The following is a 22,970-nucleotide window of genomic DNA, read 5'->3' as shown; positions in this document are numbered from 1 at the left end:
AACACGTGCACACTGCCCGTCCGCACCAGCTCAAGCGTGTGACGAGGCATCTGCAGTGGAGCCCGATGGAACAGCGTTTCCCTCTGGCGGCTGTCAAAGAAGCGGTGACAGCGGCTGTAAGCGCGCGGGCGGGGAGTTCTACAACTGAAGCTAGTCTAGTAACGTTGGCTCTATCCATGGCGTGCGCAAGCTTATTGCTTCCGACGTGCAGTATCTACAAAAACATCTAGGAGAATTTATTTCTTTGTTCTTCGGTGGGGAATATCCGTAACCTGTACAATCTCGAGGATCAACATCGAAGACCTTCGAAGGCCTTCAGATGTAAGAATTGATTTGAAGGCGGACTTTGGATCGAAATGCCCTAATCACAGTTCAACTCGACCTCTATAAAATGAACGCTTGATACAAGGAAACTTCATGCGCGTTGTGTCATCTAAATTGAAACTTTGAAAAAGTGACGTCGAGCTATAGCAACGTATGCTCCATCTCTTCTTACAACAAGCGCCTGAATTGGATAGATTAAAGTTATCCTTATAACAAACCGAGTAACGTCACCATTGTGCGCTTTGGGAGAAAATGGCCACGTGCGGCTCGTTGAAACGAATATGTAGGCTGGTGAGGCGCTATGTAAATTCTGTAAGCTTACGCGCTGATTTCAAATTGTCCTGCATGACGATGAGATTCCCACCATCCTAGCAATAGATCTTCAAATTTTCGTAACCGTAAATTTTCGTAATATTGGTTATAGACTATCATCTGTAGGGAGCCGCGACGGGAGCGTTTTACTGTAGATGTATATCAAAGGGGTTCGTAACAATAAATGACAAAAAATGAAATGAGGTGTTGCCATGCTTTCAGAAGTCCAGCTTCATCCCGAACGTTTACACTTTCTCAGCGTACAGTGGCGACCGCAATTGTCACAGCCAACAACCGTGCCACTTTACCTTGCTCTGACATAAGCTTCTCCATTGTGTACCCTGTTCTTATGCGCACCTTTTTCGCTTAATTCACCTGATTCCCTCTGTGCCCGCTCACAAATGCTGTAGTTAGAGAACCCGTCATGTTCACATCATTACCCTTGCTCCGTTTTTTCCCCTTCTATACATTTTTTTTTGCTTCTTGAAGAACGTAAAAATGTGGTATTCCCTTTTTGCGTCGGCTGATTTGCATAAGTCACGTGCCAAAATCGCTGACGCTGTTAGCAGTGCGTCTTATGCACAAGCATTTTTTGCTAGTGAGCTTCAGTCTCGGCAGAGAGCGGGGTTACCAGAAAAGAAGGACGCCCGGGCTCTGTTTCGAATTCCAGCCATTCTGGCTCCGTGCTGGCGCTTGATAATTTGCATGCACAATTAGCACTGCGTGATCCAGGCACCCCGCATGTCTGTTTGCCCCAGCCTGGTGAAGCACCCTTTTTGACAATGCTCCATACGTTTAGGAATACCGATCCTCACTAAAATTTCCAAAGTGTCGTAAAAGTGTTTCATAAACAGCTGTCGCGCTTTGCGAGGCCACGGATAATTGCTTCATCTCGATTCACTGTATATGTTAAGGCTTTTGTGGTATATAGAGAACAAATATACGAACCAATTACTTGAATCAAGAGTCATGTTTGCAAGCGTACGCTCGTTCCATACTTATATAAGGCGCCGAAAAATTACGGCAAGTGAAGTCATTGACCTAAATTAGCTACGCCAAGACAGCCGATGCCTTTCGCTCACTGCGCCACAAGTCTCGGTTCCATGCGATGAAAGCCCAAATTGGTTGAAATGCGTCACAGGAGGTAAAACCGAATTTCTCCCCATGTTGTAGTTCGAAAGTGCATTGGCGCCATGACGAAGTGTACAATCAACGCAAGATTACGCCGGAAGCATAAGGAACAGGCTACATCTTAAAGATGTGGGTTGGCGAGCAGGCGAACTTTACTTACACAGCCAGCCCCGCTGGCTTCGGTGACGTGTCGCGCGCATAACACATGCATATGACGCGTATGTTGTGCGGCTAACTTGTTGCCGCATAAGGCAATAAAAATAAATCGCAAGGAATAAGTTTATTCATAGGAAAACTTTTTTAGTTTTAGCCGGAAAGAATAAAAAAAATGAAACGGTGTTTAAAATCATTTCACGTTTGTTCCCCAATGCTCGCCCCAGCTAACAGATGGGGCAAACAGTAGGTGTGACGTGTTTCCTGTTGCCAGTAATGTAATTCATGGGAAACTGTTTAGCTTTCGCAGTTTTTTGTTATGCTCGTGTCAGGTAACGGATGGGATGAACACTACGCGTGACGTGTTTCCGGTTGTCAATTTTTGCCGAGCGTCCCCGCTTGTTGAATTTATTTCTCTATGGTTGAACGGGTAAGGCGAGAGGAATGCAGGAATTTTAATATTTAACCAAGCGGAGACCAAGGTGCAACTGTCAATGCAGCCACAGCCCTGAAGAAAAGCGCCCTCTTCGTACGTTACGCAAAATTCATTTCACATTTGTTATCTTTTTTTTCGATGCTCACGTCAGCCAACGGATGGGATAAAAACTAGGCGCGATGTGTTGCTAATTTTTGCCCAGTGTGCTTTCTTGCTTAATTTCTTTCTCTATGGTCAATAAGATCGCGTACTTTAACGTTCCCGTACCTACCGCCAATGGAGCCATCTCAAAAGAAAAGCGCACTCATTTTACGTTAGACAAACTCCATATATGCCCAGTAATCTCTACCTAAGTTTCTCTTCAGGTCTGGAACGGAACTGTGCTTAGGGAAAGCTTGATCAAACTATACTGACCTAAAGTGTCCGCCACCCGTGTCTTCATATGGAGACCTCCTTTTCTCCTAGTGACGAATGCTAGTCTTCTCGTTTCGCTATGTGGAGTATATTTGCCCTTCCACTACGTAGCATAATAGCGCGCTAAGGCATGACATCATAATGATTTTACTGCTAAATACATCATAGTAGATCTGCGCGAAGTGGCAACCGCAAAGCGACCACCAAGTTCCTGCCACCCATTTCTGTCAAGCTCAGAATAAATGATGCGAAAACTAGCATTTATACGAGAACATCCATACGGACAATATGTAAAGCTCATTCCGTGTATTTTTTTGAGAAATATCAAATGGCCACTTATAAAACACTTAGCAAATTTATATCGTGCGTTAAATGATGCCTTTGCAGGCCTCAGTACTAGATCACGCCACCATAATGTAGGGAGGCTCCGTGTCGCGTTGACTGCGTGTCTCGTCCGAATAGCATCTCGTCGTCAGCGCATGCGCGGTTGCGCAAAATAGCCGCGTGACTGCATCCTTGCTGTTGCAGATTTCAATGCATGGACGCAAGAGTTGGTTATATTAATTCCATGGGTGAACGTTGGAGCCTGTTTTGTGTGTGATGCCAGCCGCGGCAGCTTAGTGCGTAAGGCATTTCAACGCTGAGCTCAAAGTCGTCCATTCCATTGCGACCACGGCGGCCGAATGTCGACTGGAGGGAAATGAAAAAACGAAGCAAAAAAATGAAGACGAAAGAAAGAAAAAATGTGCGTGTACTTGGATTTGGGTGCTCATTAAAGACCCCCATACTGCTAAAATCACTCTGGTAAAATCACAATTGGTAAAATCATCATAGCGTGCCTCATAATCAAAGCTGGATTTCGGCGCGTAAAACCCGACATTACAATTTCTATCGTTATGAGCGAGTAAAGTTTCAAAAGCGCAAGTTTCAGGCACTATATATATTGTGTGGGCTAGTGCTCTTATCCAACCCCGTGTCTCCTGCCTTCCCCTTCACCTTCCTAGGGTGGAGTAAGTTGTGGCTAGAAGGCTTCGTGCCGGCGTGGCGCTTACACCGACTGCGGCATCAAAGTGGAACTGGTTGTATTTACCATTGGGCTCTACGTGACCAGTCTGCTCAGTGCCACTGATGGATAAGCAGGTGCAGCGTAACACCTAATACTCACAAGTCCAGGCTCACAATCGGAACCCTCGTGTATGCTACTGCAAGCTTGCCTCCGCTGCACTGTCGCATCCAGGTACGACCGCTGGATACATGATAACAGATTCCACAAAACACACCTTCATTTAGTACACTACACAGGCATCACAGCACTTATAATACAGATATACACATGAATAATTCAGGTCTCCGGGCAAGTCGCGATCGCAATAAAAAACACATAAAAACGAAGTGCTCAAGTACGTGATAAGGTCTTTATCAGCCATGTTTCCGAGTGATTTGGGAAATTTCGACGTCGCGCCGAGTTTGCATACCTTGAAGATGGGGCTCATCAGACGTTTGTTGCATGGCGAAAATTTTAAGTTTGTAGCTGAGATTACATTTCTTAAGGAAATTGGTCCCACACTTAGTCTCTCCTTTTACTTTTTACGCATACTTTGTACCATTACCAAAATACCAAAATTCGTCGATAAACGAAACAAGAAACTTGATTATATTGCTCGAAAAGAAGAGACATGCCGTGGGTAATGCATAGACGAAATAAGAAGTGTTTATACACACACACGCACACGCACACGCACACACACGCACACGCACACGCACACACACACACACACGCACACGCACACACACACACACACACACACACGCACGCACACACGCACGCACGCACGCACGCACACACACACACACACACACACACTACGTGTAATGCGATAAAGGGGTGAGTATTTATCGCCTTCAAAAAGCAATGCATGCAGTTGTGCTATCGTGCAAGGCAAGTCTTTCTTTGGCGACAGGAAGCCTATTGCTTTCTAGGCGCCGTGCACAAGTATCCAGTGGAATTTAATTTCGTTGTGCTTTCGTTGTGCGATGTTGGTTAGTTGTACCATCTCGAGGGCCGAATTGGAAGGCCATCTTATGGAAATCCAAAAAATACTGTGAAAGCGGACTTAAAATCAATATGCGCTATCCACAAGTCAACTCGATGTCTACAACATGGGTTTTTGACACAAGGAAACATCATGGGCGTTTTGTCATCCGTATTTAAACTTGGAAAAAGTGACGTGGAGCGATAGCAACGTTAGGCTCTATGTCTTTATACAACATGCGCCTAACTTCGTTATGTGAGGCAGTCATGCACGCAGAGAACGAGACTGTGCCATTTTTGACCGTGTTCCAACCCCGCGATCATGCTCCGTCATCATCTCACGGCTGCCTCATTGCTCGTGATTATGGCGCTGATCAGGTGTTCTCGTGAATTAATATTCAAAAAACAACAGTTCGAGAAAAGACTGAACCGGGACGCCACTCTTAATCCTAAGCTTTAACCCGTCGTTTTCCATAATGCAATCTTTGATTGTCTTCATAAGCTGATTTCTAGGAAAGAAACTATATAAATCTGTGACTTATACTGAACGCTGCTGATACACCCCCTCTTGTAAAATCCTGAGGAAATATGAGTTTTTTTTTATTTTGAATGGGTCTTCTACGTGGAGCCCTGTTAAATTGTGAAGGACGAAACACCTCGGCGCATACTGTCAATGGAGCCAATAGGATAATGGGGCGGGCACTCTAGGTAGGCTAGACAAACTCCACAGTTGCCTTGGTATCCGTACATGAGTTTCTCTTCAGTTCCCAATGCTTTTTGTGCAAATGCAAACGGAAATAAAAAACATTGAACTGAAATATCCGCAGCCCGTGTCTTTATACAGAGAGCTGCTTTTCTCCTTACGAACAATGCTAGTCTTCTCGTTTCGCTTGGTGGAGTGCCTGTGCCTGTCCACGACTGAGCTTGATGGCGCAGCAAGGCATGACACCGTAATGGTTTTACCGCAACACACATTAAGCAAATTTGCTCAAAAAATGGGGCAATTGCAAAGGCGGCGCAAAGTTGCTCCCTGCAACTTTTATCAGGCAAACAATATTCAACATATCATTCGAAAACTAGTATTACCCCGAGTACTTCCGTAGGGAGAAATTTGTAAAGCCCATTCCGAGTATTTTGGATAAATATCAGACGGCCACTTATAATACGTATATCTAATTTGGATCCTGCGTTAAAGGATGTGTTTCCAGGTGCCTGAATGAGATCGTGCCGCCATGATGAAGGCTCCGTGTCGCGTTCATTGCCCGTCTCGTCTGCATCGCATCTCGTGATCGGCACATGCGCGGCGGTGCAAAGTAGTAACATGGCGGGGTACTTGCAGTTGCTGATTTGAATGCATGGGCGAGCGTTTTCTCTAGAGTTGCCTATATTAAATCTATAGGTGAAGATTCCAGATTTTGTTTAATGGGATACCAGCAACGGTAGCTTGCTGCTTAAGGGGTTTCTCTGGAAAGCTCAAGGTCGTCCACTCAATCGCTGCCACAGCGGTCGTATTTTCACTGAAGAGAAATGGAAAAAAATGAGAAGAGAACAGACGAAAAAAAAAAACAGTCGTGTACTTGCCCTAAGGGTCATGTTATTCGACCCCAAATTGAAGAAGTCACTCCGAGTCCCTGGTTTTAGCGTGCCTCATAATAAAAGCCGGCTTTCAGCACGTAAAAATTAACATTGCAATTTCTAGCCTGATGAGCGAGCAAAGCTTCAAATGCGTCAGTTTCAGCCATTCTAAATATTGCGCGGGCAAGTGCTGTTATCCCACCCTGTGCCTGCTCCCTTCCGCTTCACCGAACCATGGCGGAGAAAATGCTTAGAAGGCTTCGGGCTGGGGTGACCCTTAAAGCGGCTGTGGTCACAAAGTGAAGTGTTCTCATTTACCACTGGGGTGCCACGTGTCCATACCCCGTAGTATCCGTGGTGGAGAGGCAGATGCGTACCACCTAATCTGCACAAATCCCTGCTTTCCTAGGAATGCTCGCATCTCCTACTGGAAGCCTGCCTCCGCTACGATGTCGCCACGAGCTACGACCACTGGATACGTGACGAGAGATTCCACAAAGCTCTACTTCGATTCCTACCCAACACAGCCCTCACAGCACAGATATAATACAGATATACACATCAAGAATTATGCTTTCGGGGCAAGTCCTTATCGCAATAAAAAAATTGCATATCGTGAACTGTAGCACAGCAAGCGGTCGGTATTTTCTTCGATGCCGCAGACCTCGCAAGCTACACTGTCGGCGACTCCAATTAATGTAGAGTATGCCTTTGTGAAGGCAACTCCTAATCAGAGGCGACCGAGATGCGTAACTTTACGTCGAGGAAGTCCGATTGGAGGTCGGAGAGGCAGTGAGGGGTTTAATTGATGCAGTCGTGTAAGTGGTAAGTTTGGCAAGTTCCATTCGGACAGTGAGAGACTGCGTGACAGGTGCCGAAGATGCCTTGTGGCGTCTGTCCAACGAAGCGGAATTAGAATGCTGTGCTCTTCTTGATGTGCTTTGCGAGCCGCGTTATCGGCGGAATCATTGCCACTGATTTCACAATGGGCCAAGCACCCACTGAAATACAACCTCGTGACCGTTTGGTTGGACGTGATGGTGAAGTTTCACGATTTATTATGTCAATTGTTCACAAAATCCGCGTCGGAGAACTGACTGCGTGCACTGTAACGCTGGTTTTGAGTCACACAACACAGTCCATTTTCTAGGCCTTTCAGAATCAATTAAATTGCGTTGCACGACGCAGAGCCGTTTGTTCTGCCACCGTTGAGGTCGTGACATGCGATGTCTTGAACCACAGTGTTTAAAAAATGTAATATATATTGTGGGGTTTCACGTGCAAAACACTTTCTGATTATGAGTAACGCCATAGTGGAGGACTCCGGAAATTTCGACCACCTGAGGTTCTTTAACGTGCACCTAAATCTGAGTACACGGTTGTTTTCGCTTTTCGCCCCGATCGAAATGTGACCGCCATGGACAGGATCTGATCCCGCGATCTTGGGCTCAGCAGCCCAACGCCAAAGCCACTGAGCAACCACGGCGGGTGAACCGCAGTGTTATTCCTAGCGTTGGTACAGCCACCGCACCACCAGAACAGGATGACGTAGTCGCTCCAGCGGTATAGTTGTGCATGTGGTTGCTGTACCTTTCCTGCAAGAGAAGTAATCTCAGCTGTTTTAGAGCAGCGGCCGGTAGATCTCTCTTCTACTGTAGTCCTGGAATCAATATATGCACTTGTGGACGGCTCACACACCACGGAGGAAACTCTGGCTTAGCCGCAAGTGAGCACCCAGAAGTAAGCGACGCACAATGGGCACTGACAGCAGCGCTAAATGTCGAGCAGGGCTTTGCATCAGTGAAGCTCGCCAGGTGGTGGGAAGGGGCCCTAGCATACTGTCTGAGATGCATACGCATTGTACGCATTGTCTAAATGGTAATGTGCGTCGTGATTGGGTAATCCTGCGCAATGGCAATGGTTTCGGCCGTCGATGCACTACATGGTAAGCAAAGACATATCTTAAGGGCATGGGCTTCAATGCTGTGAATCGTACGCAAGTTAGTCTTGCAGGTGTTGGATATTGGAGGCAGGCTGTATCACAGGAATCCAATGAACATCACCATGTGCAGCTGTAACACAGCGTGTATAAGACAGTCCACAACTTTTATTTGCAAGGAATTTGAATAGGCGACACATTGCGGTCAGCCGCTTTTTCACGTAATTCACTTGGGGAGTCCAAGACAGGTCTCTGTCAATTACGACTCCGAAGAACCTATGATTTCTGCTGTGAGGTATAAGTTGTCGGTCAATAGATATGCCGTAAGCAGATATTGGCTTCCTCGTGAATGCCAGCATTGCGCACTTTCCGCATGATATTTCAAGTCCTTGTTGACGAAGGCAGCAAGATGTCATTGTGGCGGCCTTCGGAAGCCTAGCGCGAAGCTGAAGTCGTGAAACACCTGATGTCCAAATGCGGATGTCGTCCGCATAGAAGGAAAGTCGCACGGTTCATCGCAAGTTGTCAACTAATGCAATGAGGATCAGATTGAAAAGCGACGGGTTAAGCACTCTGTCTTGAGGGACTATTCGGCTACCGTAATGCTAGGATGTCGTAGTAAGTGGAATGCAAAGGGTTCGGTGCCGGATGTCATCACTGAAACTAGCAATCCAAGTTATAGGCGACACAATGTCAGAAGATGACGTCAAAACCGAAAGGAGTAAGGACGAATGCCTTTTTTGTTCTACACGTGCTGGGAATCCTACGAGTTGCGACAGCGGCAATTCAGAGCAGACATTTAGAAAACAAGTAGGCTTCATCAGATTCATCAGTTGCCGCGGCTTAGAAAAGAGAAAAGAGTGTTGTCACTGCAAGAAAGAAAAACCAAAGTCATCGAGTAAAAAAAAAATTGATATACCTAGAAAAGTTCCAAAATATTTGATCCAATCAGTCCTGAAACATTTCACGAAAACCACTGCTATATTGCGGCGCCCGGTAACCTGCCCCAAGAATTTTTTTCTTTGAAATATAAACGATCACAGAGCAGCAAATCATTTCCAACTCTGCTCAAATAGGAAAAATACCACATTGAACTGATTCGCAAACTGCGATAAAAAATTTCGAGCACGCTTAAGATTCGCCTCTAAGAGCGAAACGCGATAGCATTAAACAAACCTTTATTGTTTATCTTGCTTCGCGGCAACTGTAGCCTATGTAACCGTAACATTTTCCTAGAAACGCTGCCGGCGAACGCTATGCACGAAGGTGAACTTTCTGGTTCTTCCTTTTTTTGTCTCCCCCCACATAGCATTTGGCGCCGATGACGAGCTTGCGCGGAGGCGAGCGCCATCTAGATGGTGCTGCAAATAAGGAACTTAGCAGGGCGCGACGTTCCTTTTATTGGAGACCTCAAACAGCAGCTGGAAAAGAGATTTGCGTTCGAGTTTTCACGCGACAGAATTACGGTTTCTCGCATATTCCAATTACAATTCGACACTATAATATCATTGATAGCCTGTGCGTCGCACATTACGAATTTTCTGACGCATTTTACTTTGAGAAGTTCAGTTAGTTCAGTAACGCCTCCGCCAGACGAAGAAACAATTTCTAAGAAATCTGCTCTACTCTCAACCGTGCGCATGGCCGCCGCATTTCGATGGGGGAGAAATGCGAAAACACCAGTGTACTTGGATTTAGCTGCCCAGTAAAGAACCGCAGGTAGTTCAGATTTCCGGTGTCTGCCACTACGACATGCTTCATAATCAGATGAAAGCTTTAGTACGTAAAACCCCATATTTTTGTAATTTCAGCCTTTCTGTTTTGAAAATGTGGCGGAGACGTGCATGTCCAGACGATGTCTCCCGCGAATTTCCCAAACATCTACTGAACTCGAAATATCACCGGAGCAAACGTCCATAGCTAAAACGTTAAGCCCAGAAGAAACAATAAAGTGCAGTATGGAATGAAAGTCTGCGGTGACATACACTGTCGGTGCAGCCGGTATTGTTATCCGAGAAAAACTAATGAATTTTCCTCTTGCAATCGCGAATGCCTTGGTAGTGTCACGGGAGCCAGCTCATTAACAAAACGGGCACTCTTTGTACGTTACACAAACCACGCAGGTGCACTGGGATATCTACACAAGTTTCTCTTCAGTTGTCGAAGGCAATTGTGAATATGCAAACGGCGATCAAATTATATTTACGTAAAATATGTGCAGCCCGTGTCTTTATTCGGAGATCTTGTTTTCTGCTATAGAAAAATGCCAGTGTACTCATTTTGCTTCATGGAGTATTTTTGCCTTTACTTTACATAGCTTGATAGCGCACTGACGCGTGACATCGCAACGATTTTACCGTTAGACACATTAGATTAAATCTGCGCGAAATAAAGTGGCAACCGCAAAGGCACCGCTAAGTGCTACCTCCCATTTCTGTGAGTCTAACAATATTCATTATACGGTGCGAAAACTCGCATTTGCTCGAGCACGTAGGTATGGGGGACAATGTGAAAAGCTAATTCCGTGCATATTTTATGAATGCCACATGGCCATTTATAAAACATTCAGCTATTTTTTGTCGTGCGTTAAAGGATACGTTTGGAGACGCCTGAACTAGATTCCGCAAACATAATGAAGGGTGGCTCCGCACCACGTTCATTGCGCGTCTCGTCTGGGTCCCATATCGTCAGCGCAAAGTATCTGTATCAGCAGTAGCAGTAGAAGCATCTTTTGGCATCTACGGATACGCAGCAGACAACGTGTAGTCATTCCTTTTATCTGCATTCCACGACTGCAGATGAAGTCAAGGTGTGGATTAGTTCTCTAAAGTCGAATATCATTTGATCGTGTAGTCCACGCCAAAAGGCTCATAGCGACGACTACAGAGCTGCTTCGAGTCCCTGAATATTGACCATTTTTGAGACTGTTTTTGGTGGACGAACTAACATATATGTGGCCCGGTGAGGATTTCTTGAAAAATTACGCATGCCATACCCCTGTGCTATCCAATTTAAGTATGCGTGCTTAAATACCAGTTTGTGTAAAAAAAGAAAGCCACAGTTTGTCCGACAGGCGAAACATTTAATTGTGATACCGAAGTGTTAGACAACTGCACATAGTAAGGTTCGTAGTTTTACCGGCTACGTAATTCACAGTAAATATTCTCTAACTCAACAAATTACAAAGCAAGATGTCACGCCCACCAAGGCAAACATGAGCAACGCTGTCATGATGATCGTTGGCATCCGGAGTCAAACACTTGGAGGTGCGTCTCGCGTGAACGCCTGTCCGGCGCGTGAGTTTACACAACCTTCAACACCAGGCACGCTGCAAGACAGCGCACGTGCAGTGACGAGTCATCTCGCCTCGCCCAACTATGCATCCGTCGCAGATTGCCATCAAAACAGCGCACCAAGGAATGCGCTCGACCAAACAGAGAGCCATGCGCAGCCACGGACGCCCGCCTTCACTTTCCCTCTCACGTCCGCCTTACCATCATACATACATACGTACGTACTGTACTAAGGCAGAAAGATGGGCGAGTTGGACCGGGTGCATACTTAATCATTCAGCGCGAAAAAAAAAAATGGAAGACACCGATTTAGAAAGACCAACGCATTCTAACTCGGCGTCTTCCCTGTTTTTCGCGCTGAATTATTAAGTATTTACACACACAGGCGTACTCACACACGCCCCCCCCCCCACACACACACATATACACGCACACACGCACACACACACACTGCGTGTAACGTGGGAAAGGGGTATGTATGGTCTTCAATAAGCAATGCTTGCAGTGGTGCTATCGTGCAAGGCAACTCTTCCTTCGGCGATCGCAAGGATATTGCTTTCCACACGCCATGCACAAGTATTCAGTTCAATTTAATTTCGTTGTGCTTTCGTTGAGCGATGTTCGTAAGTTGTACAACCTCGAGGGCCGATATAGAAGGGCATCTTATGGAAATGCAAAAAATACTTTGAACGCGGACCTAAAATCAATATGCATTATTCACCGGTCAACTCGATGCCCACGACATGGGCATTTGACAAAAGTAAACATCATGGGCGTTTTGCCATCCGTATTTATACTCGGAAAAAGTGACGTCGAGCGATGGCAACGTTACGCTCAATCTCTTTTTATTTTATTTTTATTTATTTTTTATACATACTGCAACGCAGTTTGCGCTATAGCAGGAGTGGGTTAAGAAGATGTGCAGAAAATGCATAGGAGTATACAGCGGTAAACACAAGTGAACATTTTACAAAAGAGCACTGGTGAAAGAATACACAAGAAGTTATACAAATGCTGCCAGGCATACCCATGCCTGATTATGCCCATACCCATACCCATGATTATGCATCTAGGATGGCGGTTGCAAAAATTTGGGATGAGCATGGGCGAATGGATCCAGGTAATGAATTCCAGTCTTCGATTGAGCGGGGAAAGGAGCTGAATTTGAACATGTTAGTACGTGCGTAGTAGGGTATTAAGTTTCGGTCATGATGTCTTCTCGTTGATGATCCCGGCGCGAAGTTAATGTAATTATTATTTGAGAGCCTAACTAAAGAATTGACAATGGAGTGCAAGAACTTTAATGAGTCGACACGGCGACGAGAAGAGAGCGTGTTTAGGTTCAAGGAAGAGAGTGCTGAAGAGGGCGAAAAGTCTCGATCGTAACGACAGCTTTTTTCTGTATAGTCTCTAGTTTATTAATCTCTAACTGCTTATGCGGGCTCCAAACTACAGATGCATAATCAAGAACAGGGCGGATTAGAGATTTATACAATAGTAACTGTGTCTTTAGGAGATCGGGTTAGCGTTCGCCTCAATTAACCTAATTTTTTAGCGCTTTACTGCATATGTAGTCATTGTGTTTGGACCATGACATGTTATGGGTAAAAATGACACCAAGATACTTATACTCAGAAACCTTATCTACTGTACGGCCATTGGACGAGTAACTGAAAAGGGAGGGGGAAGATTTGTTGCAGAAAGACATCAGAACGGTTTTATTGAAATTAATGTTCATTTGCCAAGTGTTACACCAATCGCAAAACCTATAAAACGACTCTTGAAGGCGATAATGATCATTAGAAGATTTAATCACTTCATATAGAACGCAGTCACCAGCACAGAGACGGATGTTAGAAGAGCAGTGAAGTGGCAAATCGCTTATGTATAATAAAAAAAGAAGCGGCCCAAGGACGGAGCCTTGGGGCACACCTGATACCACATCAACAGTAGCGGAGTCAGTCGAACTGTAAGAAACGAACTGGGAGCGAAATGAGAGAAAGCTTAAAATTCAGTTAACCAAATGAGGATTATTCAGTACAGCATTAAGTTTAGCAATGAGTTTAGAATGTGAAATGGTGTCAAATGCCTTCGAAAAATCTATAAAAATTGCATCAACCTGGTTGCCTACGTCAAAGTTAAATGAAATGTCATGCGTGAACTGAAATAGCTGCGTTAACGTGCTGAAACCGTACCTAAACCAGCGTTGCATGTTAGACAGTCAATTATTTGATTCCGGAAAGAGCGTGATGTGCTTATGAATGATGTGTTCCGACATTTTCCATGACTGTGACGTCAGCGAAATTGGTCTGTAATTCGACAAACACTGCTTATCTCCAGATTTATAAAGAGGGAGCACTTTGGCTAACTTCCATGAAGAAGGTACAGTAGATGATGATAAGGACTTTCTGAATATGACTGACAGATATTTTGATGACCACAACGAATAACGAACAAGGAAGGCATTGTGTAACCCGTCCGGACCGGTGCATTTCTTAACATCCAGGTTTATTATAAGGTTGAGGATGCCTTCGCAGTTTATCTCAACGTCACTGATTGCTTCAGAAGAAACTATATTGGTAACTGTAAGGACAAAGTTGTTATCGGAAACAAACACGGATTGGAAATACTTGTTGAATGCATCGGATATCACGGCCGGGTCGTTGGTGACGTCATTATCTATAGTGAAAGAAGTGGATGAAGCATCGCGAGGTTAAATGGAAGACCAAAATTTTCGTGGGTTAGTTCTTAACAAATTGTGCTGGCGAACGCGAAAAAAGAAATCCTTGGCATTTTGCAACATAAGATGGAGTTCTTTCTTTGCCTTAACAAATCTATCCAATGCCATGGGATGAGTGCCTCTTCTGGAACGCCTTAACCTTCGAACGCGACGGCACAAATGCAAGATATCGCGAGTCATCCAAGGAATGTTAGAATGTTTTTTCTTAGTTTTAATAAAGAGCACAAAACGTTCGATAGATGATTTGACAAGACGCTCAAAGTAATTAGCAAGGCAGTTGACGTCCTGGTTGTCTGCAAGTGCACTAAACGTATCGAAATGATGAGATAAGGCATCAGTAATGGAGTTGTCGTCCACACGAGTGAAATCAGGGAAACTAGTAAACATGTAGGGGGATTTAGGAATTGGACAGGAGAGTGACACTAAAATGCCTCTATGGTCTGAAATACCATCAATTACGTCGCAAGAAAAGTCACGTTCGGCTAGGTTAGCGCTTGGTCTCAGCCGACGCAATGGTACACAGATGCGCTCAGCCAGACCATGCTAGACGCTGGCAGTGTTGCTTCTATTCGCACTCAAGGCAAATGCGTTGATGCAACGCCTGTTTTCAGTCGTTCAGAAGACAGAATTTTCAAGACACTAGTTTCTGAGCTCCTTGGCGTTATCTTTCCCGCGTTTTGCCACCACAAGCAACACAATCCAGTCTTATCATTCCTGGCAATCGGTGGTCGCGTTTTCGCAAGCGTGAGTACCTAAAGAAGGTCTAGGTTGGGGTCACACAAAGGGTCATAAGCTTGTGCCACTAAGACTGAGTAAACGCCAAACTTACTTTCTCACCACGGTCAAGCCGCTTTTCGTTGACTGTGTCACAAGGCCAGGGGCGGTGAGCGTGCCTCGAAAGTATCTGAAAAATAACGAAATTATTTACAATAATTTTCTAGGTCAGAGAAAGCGCCAAAGCTTGTCCCAGTAAGATTCAGTGCACGCGAAACTTGCGTTACTAGGCCGAGTGCGGCGAGCATGCGCAAAAACTACCAAAAAAGGTAAAATAATGTTGAGGTTCATAGAAAGCGTCGAAATCTTCTCCTAGTACGAGTTATTATTTCAAATTAACTACTCCAAGACAGCAGACCTGTGATTCGCTTAATGCGTCACAAGTCTCGGTTCCATGTTATAAGAGTCTAAGTTGGTTTAACTGGGTCGCAGACTGTCAAACGAAATTGCTCATCTTGCTCTAGTACGATAGTGCATTCGCGCCGCGTCGATGTACACAACGAAGGCAAGAATACACCGGCAGCATAAGAAACAGGCCACATCCAAAACATGGAGATCGCCGAACAGGCGAACTTCACATATGCAGCCTCCTCACTCGCTTCGGTGGCGTGTTGGCGCATAAAGCATGCATATGAGGCGTCTGTGCTGCCGCTAACTCGTTCCTATGTAAAGCACGAAAAACAAATCGCTAAGTATACGTTCATTGAACGCTAAAACGTTTAAGCTTTAGCGGGAAATAATAAAAAAATAAAACGCTGTCTAAATTCATTTGACATTTTTTTTTCCATGGTCGAATCAGCTAAAGAATGGGACTAACACAAGCCGCGACCTGTTTCCTGTTGCCAGTAAGTTCATTTATAAAAATACTTTTTCGTTTCAGCGAGAAAGAATAAAATAAAAATAAAACGCCGTCTGAATTGATTTCCCATTCTGTGTTTTTTTCCACTGCTCGCGTCAGCCTATGTATAGAATGAACACTAGGCGTGACGTGTTTCGTGTTCCCAATTTTTGCCGAGTGTCCCGTCTTGTTTATTTTTTCTTTCCCTGCAGGTAAACGAGTAAGCCGACAACTGAAATAATTTTACTTTGAACCAAGCGGTGATGGAACTGTCAACGGAGCCAAAACGTAAAGAAAAGCGCACTCTAGGTATATTACACAAAATTTCTTTCACATTGCCTTATTTTTTTCCGATGCTCGGGTCAGCTAGCGGATGGCATGAACCCTAGACTGGACGTGTCCCCTCTTGTTTAATTTGTTTCTCCATTATTCAGAAGCTTTCGTATTTAACAAAGCATCAGCAAGCATACCACTGTCTATGGACGTGTCCCCTCTTGTTCGTTTCTCCATTATTCAGAAGCTTTCGTATTTAACGAAGCGTACGGAAGACCTACACTGTCTATGGAGCCAGCTACCTAACGAAAAGCGCGCTCCTGATATTTTTCGCAAACTCCATATATGCCCAGGATTCTCTACATAAGTTTCTCTTCATTTCCAGAACGGAAGTGCGCTTATGCAATTGGTGATTAAATATTATTAACGTAAAATATCCGCTGACACTGTCTTTATAAGTACACCTTCATTGCTTTTAAAATATGCTAGGCTTCACCTTTCGCTAGATGAAGAATATTTGCGCGTCCACTGCGTAGCTTGATAGCGCACCAAGGCAAAATATTATTATGCTTTTACCGCTAAACACATTCGAATAAACCTGCCCGAAGTGGCAACCATAAAGGCACCACCACGTTCCTGCCTCCCATTTCTGCCATGCTCACAATAAATGATGCCAAAACTAGCATTACACCGTCCATAGGGACAGTGTGTAAACGTCCGTCAGCGTATCGTGAAGAAATATGGCATCGCAATTTTTAAAACATTTGGCTAATTATTAGCCTGCCTTAAAGGATGTCTTTGTCGCCACCTTAACTAGATAGCGCCTCCATAATCAAGGGAGCCTCCGTATCGCTTAGATTGCACGTACGTCTGAATCACATCTCGTCGTCGGCGCATGGGCGGCGGCGCAATGTAGCAACATGGCGGTGTCCTGGCAGCTGCAGGTTTCAATGCATGGGCGCTAGAGTTGGTTATAATAACTCGATAGGTGAACGTTGGGGCCCCTTTTATGTGTGACGCCAGCCGCGGCAGCTTAGTGCGTAAGGCGTTCACTGCTGAGCTCAAGGTAGTACATTAAATCGTGGTCATGGCGGCCGAATGTCGACGGAAGAAATCAACTAAAATACGCGCGTGTGCTTGTATTCAGGGGCACGTTAAAGAACTAGAAATTGATAAACTCAATCCAAGTCCCTCACTGTAGCGTGCCTCATGAACAAAGCGGGCTTTTGGTGCGTAAAATCCAACATTTAAATTTCTAGCGTTATGAGCGAGCGAAGTTTCAAAAGCGTCAGTTTCAGCTGCTGTATATATTTCATGGGCAGGTGCTCTTATCCCACCTTGTGTCTGCTTCCGCCCCCTTTACCTTACTAGGGCGGAGGAAGTTTTGGTTAGAAGGCTTCGGGCCATGGCAGGGTGGCCCGTACACCAGCTGTGGCCTCAAAGTGGAAGTGGTCGTATTTAACAGTAGGTGCCACGTGCCCAGACTACTCAGTGCCAGTGACGGATAGGCAAATGCAGCGTACCACCTAATACGCACAGGTCCAGGCTCAAAATCGAAACTCTCGTGTCTCCTATCGCAACCTTGCCTTCGCTACATGCAGTGTCGCATCCAGCTGTGACCGCTGGGCACATGGCAATAAGTTCTCCGAAACACAGTTTCAATTAGTACACTACACAGACCTTACAGCACATACGTAATCGAGATATACATATCAAGAATTAAGGCTTCAGGGCAAGTTGTGATCACAATCAAAACATATAAAAACGAAGTATTCAAACACATTATGCGGTGTTTATCAACCATGTCTGCGAGTACCATGGGAAATTTCGATGTCGCGCCGAGATTGCACCTGGCGAAAATGGGGATCATGAGATGTTTAATGCATGGCGAAAATTCTAAATTTGCAGCTGTGATTACATTTGTAAAGAAAACTGGCGTGACACTTTGTACCTCTTTTCCATTTTTACGCACAGTTTGTACCATTACCAAAATTCATTGTTGAACTAAACAAGACACTTGAACACATTGTTTGAAAAGAACAGGTATGCCGTGGGTAACGCATAGACGAAATCAGAAGCGTCAGATTTAACCACAGCTTCTGCAGTAAATTACGTATTCAAGCAGCCTGGGAGCGTTTTAAATGTGTTTCATGAAAGGGCGGGGGGGTGGCTGCAGAATTTAGCACGCCTTCCAGGGACCACTATTATTGCCCTAAAGATTATATTCTCTTTGAGGCCAGGCACTCATGAGGTCTTACCGGTATGAGATGACAAGCGAAGTGTATACCACTCGCGCTAAGGATAGTGTCTGCTCAGTATTGCAAAGTTACATGTCACGCAAGGTACTTCAATTTCAAACCAAACGCCGTTTGCAGTTGTCCGCAGGGGCGCCGCCTCTCAGCGAGAGAGTCCATGTTTATATCGCGCAATTGCGCCTACGTACATGGCAGCCCTGTGAAGTCACTTACAGTGAAACGTGACTACAAAAGTTATTCAAGCCGACATCATTTATTCGTTTACTATGTTCTTTCAATGGATGACTTAAAGTGAAGAGAAATAATGAAACACGCAAGCCGAATGTCCTCGTGTTTTTCTTTTACTTCGTGCCGTATGGTAAGAGAGATGTACTTCCATTTCGTCTCCTTGTTCCCACGTCACGCATTTTCGGGCGCAGACAACCAAACTATGTCGTTTCTGTTTGCGTATTCCAACACCGGTCTCATGCTCTTTCATCCTCTCACGCCTACCTCATTGCTCGCGATTACGGCGCTGATCAGGTGTTCTTGTGCAGAGCGCGAGAAATCACTTGCTGCGCAAAACAAGACAGACAAAAGAGCTCGCCCGCGAGACCGTCACCGGAGCTTTACCACTCAGCAAAAATACGACAGAGCAAATAGAAGGCAGGACCGGTGACGTATCCGTCAGGCGATCCTCCGGCCGAGGCATGGGAGAGCGAAGGGACGGAATTTCGCTTGCTGAGCCTAGAGAGGAAAAATGGAGAGGGCGTCTATTTCGGTGGTTACGCACGTCTGTTTGCAATCACGGGTTAGCACCATTGCAAATATTTCCATGTCTGCTATTATTGATCGAATTTAACGAACTGTTGCCTCAGAACGCTTCTTAGAGGGCAGGTAACCACTTCCAAAGGATAACCAAAATTTTATTGTGGCTCGGTGAGGGTTCCTCTAAAAAAGGCGCTGACCATAGCGCTTGTGCAATCGAATTTATGTGTGCGTGCTTGTATACCAGTTTTCGTATTAAAGAAGGTAACAGCTTCGTCTGAATGGAGTAGTACTTAATTGTAATAGTGAAGTGCCAGACAACTACGCATCATAAGGTTGATAGTTTTGTGGGCTACATAGCTCAAAGTAAATATTTTCTTGCTAAAAAAATAGCAAGCACGGTCTCATGTGCACCTAGTCAAACAGGAGGCACGTTGTCATGATGAAGTACTGTCCGCATCAACAATGGAACTCTTGGAGCAGCCTCTCACTTCAGGGCATTTGCGACAAGTGTGTTTACGCGATCTCTAACACTTAGGCTACGTTCACACTTGGCAAACCGCAAGCGGACGGAAAAGCCAAAGCGGCCGGATAATCTTTTTCGCGCATGTACAAAACGTTCACATTTGTTTCGCCACTACAGCGGAAACCACTTCCGCTTTCGCCCACATCTATCTAGTTTGCGTACGTTTGTCCGCGCGGCGGCACTGTTCATCACACTATTTCAAGACGTACGTTCATTAATTTACCCATCAGTTAGTAAAGCTACCATTTCGCGCAACTGCGCGTGTCGTTTTTAACTTTCGTCTACCATGGAAGATAAACAAGACATAGTTTCAATAGCTTTAGCTAGTTGCTTTTCCTAAATATAGACAATGAGCTACGGAAAATGTTAAATTTTACGACCGGATGTTTACATGCGATTGCAGCTTCCGGTAAAGCGGAACTTCTTTCCGCTTCGCCTGGGCGAAAAAATCGGTCCGAGACCGATTTTTTCGCCGCCTGGTTTTCCGCCCGTTTCTCCGCCTGGGCGGGCGGATTTTGTCAAGATTTTTCCGCTTCCGCCTGCTCCGCGACCAAGTGTGAACGCAGCCTTAGGGACGCTGGAAGACCACGCACGTGAAGCGACACGCCGTCTCGGCTCCCTCACTATGCACGCGCCACAGGTTACCTCCAAGGTACCGCACGCAACCAGGGAATGTGCTCAACCACCCGAAGAACCATGCGCAGCCACTGGCGCCCACCTTCCAACCCCGTCCCATGTGTGGCATACTATGGCCACCACACACACACACACACACACACACACACACACACACACACACACACACACACACACACACACACACACACACACACACACACACACACACACACACACACACACACACACACACACACACACACACACACACACACACACACACACACACACACACACACACACACACACACACACACACACACACACACACACACACACACACACACACACACACACACACACACACACACACACACACACACACACACACACACACACACACACACACACACACACACACACACACACACACACACACACACACACACACACACACACACACACACACACACACACACACACACACACACACACACACACACACACACACACACACACACACACACACACACACACACACACACACACACACACACACACACACACACACACACACACACACACACACATGCGATGGTGCATCCCGATGGTGCCTAAATTATGGATATTCCCCAACGAAGAACAAAGAATTTAAATTCCTCTGGATCCTTGTGTGGATACTGCGGGTGGGAAGCAATGAGCTAGCGGACGCTGTAGGCACCACCGTAGGCTAGCGCCGAAAACGTTTACAATACATCGCTGTGGCACAATCCAAAAGTGTATGGTTACATTGACACTTCATTTGTCCAGTCGCGGACAAATAAATAATGTGCGGAAATGTATTTGCTTACATGACACAGCCCCCCTACTGAACATCCTCATATACCTTTAACAACCAATGGGTTTTTGCAACACAGGTAATCGATCTTTCCTTGTAGTGCAGGTTACAGTGTCGAATTATTTCTACCAGTAGGCGACAGCAATGACCGAATGCAAGTTCACAGGACAGAACGGGGACTCATATTCGAATGACTCCCATGCACTCAACTTTGGGGCTCACGAGATCGGCAAGTCGCGCCTGCAGGCGCCACGAATTCCACTGACCGGGACAAGGCCTTCTCCTTTCACGATTTGCCGCGTTCCTGTCTGGAGTTCCTTTCACGCCGAGCACCACACATAGAAGTTGCAAATGCCCTCCAAGTGCGACATCACGAGAGAGAATAGGACATAAAGCCCAGCATACGATTTGTTGCGGCCACTGATTCCTTCGCTTTCATTCGTCGGGAGCGGATTCAACATTTGGAAGAAATCAGAGATTATACATTTGTAAGATTCTCTCACGACTATCTTCGCAAGGCAAGTAAGTACGTGCATCCCAAAGGAACCATTAGCGCACCTTTCTCGAACAATTATACATGGTAAGTGCAAGTGTATGAGCTGGGTTGCAGCTACGGTGGCGCTCACGGCATGGGATTTACCAAGCCCATAAGCTACTACATCACGTTGTAGAAAATCAAGGTAAAGGGGTTTATTTAGCTTAGTTACACAGCTCGAGATCGGAAGCCCACTTTGTGCAAGAGCAAATTAAACGTCCCAGTTCACATCCGGACGCTCTTTCCTCGCTCTCGAATAGTCTCCGCTTTTAATACCGTCGTCCTCCACTAGGTGACTCGACTAATGATGGCTCATTTTAGGAACGCCTAATTTTGTTTCGGGAACGGGCACCGATGTCAATATTGAAGCCGTCGGTAGCCGAACGAGGTGGTTGTTTCACGCTGACGTATCGAAGTGGGTATACCACTGGGTCCCCTGTGGTAAAAGAGGCAAACAGTGAAACGGGAAAGGCAAATAATGAGCCTGCTTAACAATACGCACAAGCACACCCACGTAGGCAGTCATGTTTATTCAAGGAAGTGCCAGTGAGGACGACTGGCAGCGTTGGATAACGGCAACGTACCGATGTTTATCGCGCGCAGTCTCATCGCTTCACAGTTTTTTGGTTGTCCACTTTACGAAATGAAGAATGTTTGATTTCAAATCTTCATGGTAAAAATACCACTATATAAAGGCAGTCTTTTTTCATCCAGTGGCGTGTGGTTAAGGACGGGTCTGCCGGTAACAGGAGCCCAAACTCGGGGACTCTGCTGGGTCTAACCCAATCGGCTCAACGCGATCGACGTTAACTTAAACTGTGTTCGCGGCTCGTGCAGACTGAAACTTGTGCAGCCGACAATGCATCACAACTTTGCGACCATGAGTCACACATACACAGGGAACTCCTCGCGACAACAACATATCATGTAAAACTCTAACTCCCGATTGTCAACTTTGTCGTCGGTCATTAATTCCCAGCATGTTCTGCGTACACTGCTATTTAATTCATAACACAATCTGGCCAATAGCTGAGGAAAAGAAAAAGTACGTGGTTTCAGGCGATTGAAGAAATAATTCCTAAGAAATCTGCCCTACTCAAAACCGTGCTCATGGCCACCGCATTTCGATGGGGGAGAATTGCGAAAACACCCATGCACTTAGATTTAGCTGCGCGGTAATGAACCTCAGGTTCAACAGATTTCCGATGCCCCGACTA

The 22,970-nt window shown here is 45.5% G+C and overlaps 1 long non-coding RNA gene across 1 annotated transcript in view; it reads right to left on the bottom strand.

Annotated features, from left to right (window-relative positions):
- Window positions 1-15,178: 15,178 nt before the first annotated feature.
- LOC139049840 (uncharacterized) overlaps window positions 15,179-22,970 on the bottom strand; it is a 166,413-nt gene continuing 158,621 nt past the window's right edge. Inside the window, exon 3 of the long non-coding RNA XR_011508604.1 lies at window positions 15,179-15,253. This is a non-coding gene — a long non-coding RNA (uncharacterized lncRNA). The remainder of the gene's footprint in view (window positions 15,254-22,970) is intronic.

Source organism: Dermacentor albipictus, chromosome 9 (genome assembly GCF_038994185.2).
Source record: "Dermacentor albipictus isolate Rhodes 1998 colony chromosome 9, USDA_Dalb.pri_finalv2, whole genome shotgun sequence".
Taxonomy (NCBI): Eukaryota; Metazoa; Arthropoda; class Arachnida; order Ixodida; family Ixodidae; genus Dermacentor; species Dermacentor albipictus.
Note: the sequence above shows the minus strand (reverse complement) of the source record. Positions and strands in the feature narration are given on the sequence as shown.